This window comes from Mustela lutreola, chromosome 4, assembly GCF_030435805.1.
Source record: "Mustela lutreola isolate mMusLut2 chromosome 4, mMusLut2.pri, whole genome shotgun sequence".
Lineage (NCBI taxonomy): Eukaryota > Metazoa > Chordata > Mammalia > Carnivora > Mustelidae > Mustela > Mustela lutreola.
The window spans coordinates 35,158,220-35,167,280 of NC_081293.1; the positions used below are offsets into that span (position 1 = coordinate 35,158,220).

The following is a 9,061-nucleotide window of genomic DNA, read 5'->3' on the forward strand; positions in this document are numbered from 1 at the left end:
GGAGGGGAGGGTGGCGTTAGGGCTTGAGGAACTGAGTTATGTGTCTTTGGAAATTGGGCTATTGATAAGGTAACTTCTTTGTAGTAAATCTCAAGGACATTTGTAAACCAAGAGAGACTCCTGCCTTGCAGGACTGTGATCTCTGCAAGATAACCATTTGCTCTTCTTTTAGGGCAGTCAGGGGTGCCTGTGAAATGTCACACATGTTACCAAGGGGAGTGGGTGGAGAGGGGGTGCAAGGTGCCAGCCCCTGCTCTGTTCTCAGCCAGCCTCCTGCTCCCTCATCACAACAGTTTCCAGTAAATACGCTGAACTGCATGGAGGTGGCAGAACAAGGTGAGGCTCAGATGCGTGAGCAGAGGGTGCTTATTTCGTCTATTTATTCTTGTCACAGTCCCACTTGGCTGAGAAGCCCTGACGTCCAACATCCTCTGGGTCGGCTTGGCCACCCTTCAGAGATGTGTGGGAAGGGGCCGTACACACAGCGCTTCTCTCAGATCAGACCCGGAGGGGGGGGGGGGCAGAAGAACATGGCGGCGCCCACAGCCGGCTTGCACTTGTTCGTGCTCCTGTTCCTGTCAGCAAAGTTCTTGCTGAACTCAATGAGGCACAATTCAACATCTTCAGCCATGGAGAAGCTGCTCCAGGGGTCCTCCTCCTTTTCTTTCAAGGCCATCCGACTGGCGGAGAAAATCTTGACGTAGGCCACATCAGGCAAGGGATAGTGGAGCCGGTCTACACAAGTTGGCAGATAGTCTCCACTCTTCACATTTCCACGTGCTCGCCTGGAGCACACGGAGGAGGAAACGGCACTCCTGCCAGTGAGGCCAAAATATCTAGCCACCAACATTCTTGCCGCTGCGATGGGAGCGGCTGCCCAAACCGCCATCTTCGCCCCCTATGCGCAGCCGCAATTGGAAGAGCGCTGTCTCTTTAAGACTTGGAACCAGGAAGTGCTGGCATTAAAACTAGCATAACGGGATCACAGGGAAGCATCTTAGAGGTTACAGAATCCTAGCATTTAAAGTCATGCTCCGTGGAGTTCTAAAGATTCTATGTGAGCATGTTTCAAGGACTGCTGTTTTCTGTGACGTATTATGGGATGTGGGGCTAGTCCTTCCCCCTCATTTTAGCATCACTTTGTATCTATATTATACACTGAGATTCTGAATATTATTTATTTTTGTAGAGGGTTGTGTATTTAAAAATTCTTTTTTAACTTCTTTACTTGACAGGAAAGGAAGGTGACTCTCTGAGACTTAAAGCGGGTTCATGACATAACACTATGGTCTTCACCCCCCCCCACCCCCCCCCAGTGGTGCCATGTTATTGTAAACAAACGGGACTCAGAAAACCTGGCCGGGTTCTTTTCTCTCCGAGAGGCCCATTTATTTTTCTTCAGTTCTCCAGTTCCCAAAACCCAAACTAGTACCCAGATTTATATTTCATGTACACCATGGTCTGGAAATAGGACTGATTTGAGTTGTGATGGATAAGGTTGTCTGTGTGTGTCATACCTGCCCATCTAACTGGAATTCCCACCATGGGTTGGGCCAGCAGTTTTCAAATGAACTCAGGTGTCAGTGCACCTGTGGAACACCAGAAATTATCGACTTACTTAATTCCATCAGACAAACAAGAAGCCACTCTGCCAGCAGAAAAGCCAGCTGGTAAAGCACACAGAATAACTTTGTAATCACAAACACTGCATTAGTCATTAGGACTAGTCACACAAATTTTTGTTCACCTGGGCACATGGTGAGCTTGCACTTCCCCCATTTGCTTTCATAGGCATTGCCATATAGCATGATTTGGCCAAAGAAATGTGAATGGAAGCTTTTATTTTTCTTAATTTTATTTATTTATTTGAGAGAGAGAGTGAACATGAGAGGGGGAAGGTCAGAGGGAGAAGCAGACCCCTTCACTGAGCAGGGAGTCCGATGCGGGACTCCATCCCCAGACTCCAGGATCATAACCTGAGCTGAGCTGAGTCGATAATCGCTCAAACAACTGAGCCACCCAGGCACCTGAATGGAAGCTTTTAAAATCAGTGCATGATGCTCCTCATTCCCTTCCCTATATTATAGTCTTTATGAGTCTTATGTTGAGATGGAGACCTTGTTCACCAGAGTCACAGAGTTGCTACGATAAGTAGAGCTCCTTTGCCAACATACATCAAACATGATATGAACAAGAAATACATCTTTGTCTGTTTAAGCCATTAATAGTTTTAGAGTTTTGTTACCATAGCAAAACCTAGCCAATTCTAACTGATATAATCATTAAAAATAAAGTAATGAGCTGTTAAATGAGGCACTGCTGATTTCCTCCTAAATTGTCTGTTAATTCACTTGTTCATCTCCAACTTTAGAGATCCACTACCTAATAGCCACATGATTGGAAAATTCATATTAAAAAGATTTAGACCTGTATGGGAAAAATTATACTAAATGGATAATAACTCTATGACTTGCTGAAAGCTTCTGAATTATCTTACATTCACTAAAATACACCACAAAGACAGCACAAATAACAAAATCATGATATATGATATTTAATGATATCAAATACCAAAATCAATGATATTTAATGCACCTTAAATTAGTATCAATGGCATCTGAACCATTAATTTCCATTTATCATCCCTTATCCAAGAGGACTTCTTCAGGATTACTCTTCTTAACATGCTAAGAGCTTTTTCTCCTGAGTCTGGATCTCTATTTCAGTCTCCATGCCTTTCTGATTTAATGACAAAAAGTAGTTGCCATTCATTTCCCCTTGTCCTGATATGGTACCAGATAACTAAAATAATTTGGGTTTCTGAGACTGAAATGATTTTGTGCAATCCACATTTAATTTTGCTCTCAAGCTTTCTTGTTGGTATATGCTCCTAAGCGCTGCTCATGCCAGTGTCACACCAGCTTTTATGTGGCTTTCAAGAAATTTGGTACCAACTTTGGTTCCAATTTCACATAACTGTATGTCTCTAAATAACTAACTCAGCCTTTAAGTCCTAATTCCTAAATGCTGAAAGAGAGAGGATCTTATTGGCTCAACTTGAGCCAGGTGTTTACTCTTTTTTATTTTCTGCACCCCACAAATATTTTATTAAAAAGTGAAGGAGAAATAAAAACTTAGACAAATAAAAATTAAGGGAGTTTCTTGAGAAAAGACCTGCCTTACAAGAAATGTTAAATGAAATTCAACTTCTCATAGTCTTAATTCTTTCAATCCATGAGCATGATGTATCTTTATCTTTATTTAGTTTTTATCTAATTTATTCTAGAACATGTAGTTTTTTTTTAATTTCAGTATAGCTAACATATAGTATTTTAGTAGTTTTAGGTGTACAATATAGTGAATTATCATTTTTTAAAAATGTATTTATTTATTTTTGGCGTATTGGTATTCATTGTTTTTGCACCACACCCAGTGCTCTATGCAATCCGTGCCCTCTCCAATACCCGCCACCTGGTTCCCCCAACCTCCCACCCCCCACCCCTTGAAGGTGTTTACTCTTGATGCGATCAGTTGTAGGCAGAAGGGGATCATATGGTACATAGTGCTGCCTTTCCCTAGCTATAAGGAAGATGGAATCCCAGAGAGGAGAACAAAGGACATTAGGACCTCTTTAGCACAGAGAAAGATGTATACTTAGCAGAAAATGCGCGTGGTTACAACAACAAACATTTATAGAAGCAAATTGCATATTCCAGAATTCCATGTGAGGGATTGGAAAAGAGTTATTGTTTCATTTCTTGCCTGTCTATTTTGTTGACTATTAGCATTCACTAGTGGAAAGCAACAGTGGGTGCCAAAAATATAAGAACAATTTACCAGAAAACTTTTAAGTAAAATTTTTATCCACCAATTTTTATTTTTTGTATAAATTAGGAAAATTAAAAAAAAATTTTTTTATTTTAGTGTTCTAACACTTTGAGCTGTCTTTTAGGATATTTTAGAAGCACCGAGTCAGACAATAAAAGCAAGAGCATTATTTTTCGTAAGTCTCAAGTGGTCATGAGGGTAGGGAAAAAGCAGAAGTTCTCATCTGGGGACCTTAAAAACAATGTAAGATCCTCACACACAACCCAGAATAACAACCCAAGAAAACTGATGATACCAAGTCTGGGTGAAGATGTGGAATAACTGAAGCTCTCATATAGTTCAGATAGGAAGTATAAATTGGTACAGTCACTTGAAGTAATTGTTTCACAGTGTCTATTAGAGTTGAACACAGGTATACCCAAAGGACCCAGCAATTCCATTCCTAAGTATACACTCAAAAGAAATGCTTGCACATTTTCACTAAAAGTTATATGCTAGAAGATACACGATTTATAATATCCTTAAACTGGAAAAGACCCAAATGTCCAACAGTAGTAGAATGGATCACAAATCGTGGTGTATTCACACAATGAAATAACTGTTCTGCAATGGGAATGAACTATAGCATACCATAGCAAACAATATTGATGAATTTTAAAAGCATAATATGGAGCAAAAGAAGTGAGTCATAAAAGAGGACATTCTACGTATTTCATTTACATAAAATACAAAAACAGGCAAAAGCAACCTATGTTTTGGAAATCAGGATAGCAATTCTCTTTGGTGGAAGTCTTAGGTGCTGGACATCTTCTGATTCTTGGTCTGGGCTGATGGGTGTTAGTGAAAATTCATTAACATCTACATTTACAATTGATTCACTTTTACGAGTATATGTTGCACTTGGATGCAAAAATCTTTTAAAAAAATCAGTGATGCTTGGGCTTGATGCTTGTGGCTCAGTCCGTTAAGCCGCTGCCTTCAGCTCAGGTCATGATCCCAGTGTCCTGGCATCGAGTCCCACATCAGGCTCCTTGCTCGGCAGGGAGCCTGCTTCTCCCTCTGCCTCAGCCTGCCACTCTTTCTGCCTGTGCTCGCTCTCTCTCTCTCTGACAAATAAATAAATAAAATCTTTAAAAAAAAATCAGAGATGCTTGGACCCCACTCTAGACTACTTCTGACTCTCTGGAGGTGGAGACTGAGTGCAGCATTTTACAAAGCCCTCTGGACAATCTTCATTTATAGTCAGGGGTGTGAGCTACTTATTGATCAGTAGATTGAACCCTGGCCTGAGAACTGGGAGACCTGGAACTTGATTCTGGCCTCAGGTAAATCAGTCTCCTGCTCTGGGCCTTGGTTACCAAGTGACTTAGCAGGTGACTATAAGGTCCGTCCCAGACCTGTTGATCCTAAGGAATTAGCATGATTCTGTTAATCCAGTAGATTAGTTGACATAATAAGTTCTGAAGAGGATATAATGGAAAATAGATTTGGTGTGGAGGCATGTGCCAGGATTGTGCTCTAGTTGTTTATTGGCCCAGCACAATAGTACGTCCAAGGAGGGGTGGTGTCCAGATGAAGTATAGAGGCAATGGAAACCTACCTTAGTCTCTTTCACAATTTTACCTGGAGATGGAACCAAGTAGAATTTTTTTAAAAATTTTAATCCCAGTATAGTTAATATACAGTGTTATATTAGTTTCAGGTACAATCCCAAGTGGAAATTGAATTAACTTTTTTTCAGTTTGATCTCATCATCACTTTGGGATAGGCTATGAATAGTCCAGGAAATAAAATTGCAAAAAATATCAATACTTGATGGAATCCTATAGGTCATTTGGTTTAGTAGTTTGCAACCATTTAAAAATAAACTTCCCTTCCAATAAATAAGCTCTCCTCCATGGTTTTTCAAATTAAATTTATGCAGAATCTCAAATTATACCCAAATAACAGAAATGAATGGGTCCCTAGGGAGTTTAAAATGTTTGTCGTGGTTTTTTTTTTTGTTTGTTTTGTTTTTAGTGAATAATATTTCATTTCTTGAGGAACAACTTATATGATCCAACTTTCTAATTTTATAATTAGGCGAATGAGATCCAAACAAGAGAAATGAATTGTCCGGAGTCATGCATTAATTAGTGACAGAGCCAGAGTGAATCCTGTCTCCTGATGTGGTGATTTTTTTTTTTTAAGATTTTATTTATTTATTTGATATCAAGAGACACAGGAAGAGAGGGCGCACAGGCAAGGGGAGTGGGAGAGGGAGAAGCAGGCTTCCTGCTGAGCAGGGAGCCCGAGGCAGGGCTGGATCCCAGGACCCTGGGATCACAACCTGAGCTGAAGGCAGATGCTTAATGACTGAGCCATCCAGGTACCCCTGATGTAGTGATTCTTCTGTACATTCAGTAAGCATCTGCTGAGCATCTACATGTGCCAAGTACTTTGCAAGGCTTGTGAGATCTGATGGTGAACAAGCCATAGTGAGCATGGAATTGCTAGTACTTCATCTGGGCCTTGTCACTGAGGTCTGAGCTGGTGTCCGTCACCTTCATCTCTGATTACTCTAGGAGTAGAGTCTGGCTCTCCACAGTCACCCTTGGGATGGCACTGATGGCACAAGACTCTGAAGAGGCTCTCCTCTCTGAGGATGCTTTGCGGGTGGTTCAAGATGGGCTTGGCTGCAGGTGTTAATGTGGGGGCGGGGTGCCACTCCAGGTTGGCCATAACTAAAGGGAGTCGCACAGACTGGGAATCAATGCCAAGAAATGGCTGTGCCTTGGAACACTGACCATGAGCTACCTGATGATGAGGAAAGCCTAGACTTGTGACTCATTACTTTAGTTGGGCCATGGATTTTGGCTGAAGACAGGACCCTTTTTGTACTAGAAACAGCTGTGGTTTGAGAACCTGTGTTATAAGTAAAGATTCATGAGAAATGAGGGAGTATGACTTAGGGTCTGTGTTGCTAGATCACATCTACCACCATAGTATTTTTTACATGGTACATTACAAAGCCCCTGGTACTCCTATAATCTTTTTTTTTTTTTTTTTTAAGATTTTATTTATTTTTTTGACAGAGAGAGATCACAAGTAGGCAGAGAGGCAGGCAGAAAGAGAGGAGGAAGCAGGCTCCCTGCTGAACAGAAAGCTCGATGTGGGGCTCTAACCCAGGACCTGGAGATCATGACCTGAGCTGAAGGCAGAGGCTTTAACCCACTGAGCCACCCAGGTGCCCCCCTGGTACCAGGCCTCCCAGGACCACTTGAGCCAGAGCAAGTGGAATGCATGGAAGGTCTTGGTATCATGGCTCAGTGAATCCTTGCTACTTGTTCCCTCCAAACTGCTCATATCTCTTTAGTTTAATATTGACAGTCTGTATAAGATAGAATTCTAATAAAGATTTAACAACCACTGCCCTACCCAAAAGCTTTCTTGATGACCAGTGAGAATCAGTCTATTATTATTATTATTTTATCTTCATGAATATAATCTCACAACATTTCTAGATTGGGAGAGTCTGCCTTACATAAAAAAATTAAGTCCTTGTGTGGCAGTTGAAGTCTGTTCTAAACATCTCTATGATCTTGGGAAGTGGGAGGTGGGGACTAGCTGATGGCCAGAGCAGCCGTAGACATAGCCATGGTGTGTCTGTCCTGCCCTCAGCCTGCCTTCCCACCCCTTATTCCTAACCTGATGTTGTTCCTTATCTTGGACTCTCAGGTTCCTTCCTCTTCCTGCAACTAACCAGTCACCTGCCTATGGCTGCAGGGTGTTGCTGGGAGGTGTCTTTGCTTATTTCTGGAAACCTATAAACACATCATTAGGTTGAGATATAAATAGGGTCACATTTCAAGCTCTTTTTTTCTAGTTAATTGCTCTAGCTCCTTTTCTCTTAGGAGCAAAAAGACCGATACCTGCTTTTGAAGCTTATCTCCTTCAGAATTAGCCAAAATTTACAAGTGGCTATCAATAGGGTTTCCAAATCTAGACAGAGAGAGTACAGGAATGCTCTATCGTTCCAACCGTGTCACTTTTTTCATTACGGCATTCCATCTCTCACTGTGTGCAGACATTTGTCCAATGGTGCAGAGAGCTGTGAGTGATCACGGCAGGTCTGTGACCCAGGGTCATGGTTTTCAGCTCTCTCCTGTGTTCCGTGGATGCTTCCAAATTGTGACACTGGTCAGGGTGGTTGGGGTGTAAGGGACTCTGTGTCCTGTCTTCTCACCCTGTGCCACACCCATTGCCTTAACTTTGTGTTAAACTCAGGACACCAGTCCAGGGCTTTTCCACTTGGGGAAGTCCCTTTTGGGCCATTTGTGTCCTTTCCTGTGAGCTGGGTCATAGTCAGGGCTCATGGCTTCTACCCTTCTGCTCTGGGAAGAGAAGTGTGGTTGTGGTCCCTTTCCTTCCAGAAGGGCTTCTTTGCAAATTGCTTCTCATCTTCTCCTGGCTCCCCTGCTCTGGGGCTCTACAGACAGAGGTGCAGGGAGTGCGGAGCCTTGATGAGACCATAGGAAAGAGTCCCCATTCCTCCCCTTTCCCGGACAAGGGGTCACTCAAGTAATTTCTCCCATTAAGACAAAAATTTGCTCCAAGGTGACTAACTGCCTCTACCTCTGGACACAGAAAAGGCTGGCATTGCATAATTTCCCTCAGCAGTCACCCCTTTACAAATAATGCATTAAAAGCAGTGACTGTGGCCAGCAGTGACTCAATATGTCACACCCTGGGGCATTCAGATCCTAGTCAGACAATCTGCTTTTTCTTAAAGGCTCAGACCTTTCCTGTTTTTAGGCCTGTGCTCTACTTCTTTCTCTCATTTCCAGAAATGTTTTCTCTTCAATCTCTCTTTCTTTTTTAAAAGATTTTATTTATTTATTTTACAGAGAGAGTGAGAGCACAAACCAGGGGGGCAACAGAGGGAGAAGCAGGCTTCCCACTGACCAGGGAGACCAATGCAAGGCTTGATCCCAGAACTCTGGGATCATGACCTGAGCTGAAGGCAGACACTTAATCAGCTGAGCCACCCAGGCGCCCCTCTCCTCAATCTCTACACATAAATGCTGTCCATCCTTCAGACCCACTCAGAAACCCTGTCCAGAACCACTCAGCTTTTCCTGGTACCTAAATTGAAGGCCACAAAACAACCACTTCTCCCTCTTCCTGCCCTTTGGTTCTGTCTCATTGGCTGCACTCCCGTGGCCTCCCTAGCTTTCAAGTCAGGTGGTACAGC

The 9,061-nt window shown here is 42.5% G+C and overlaps 1 pseudogene; it reads right to left on the reverse strand.

Moving 5' to 3' along the window:
* Window positions 1-288: 288 nt before the first annotated feature.
* LOC131830287 (cytochrome c oxidase subunit 4 isoform 1, mitochondrial-like) lies at window positions 289-881 on the reverse strand (annotated as a pseudogene).
* Between the last annotated feature and the right edge of the window lie 8,180 nt (window positions 882-9,061).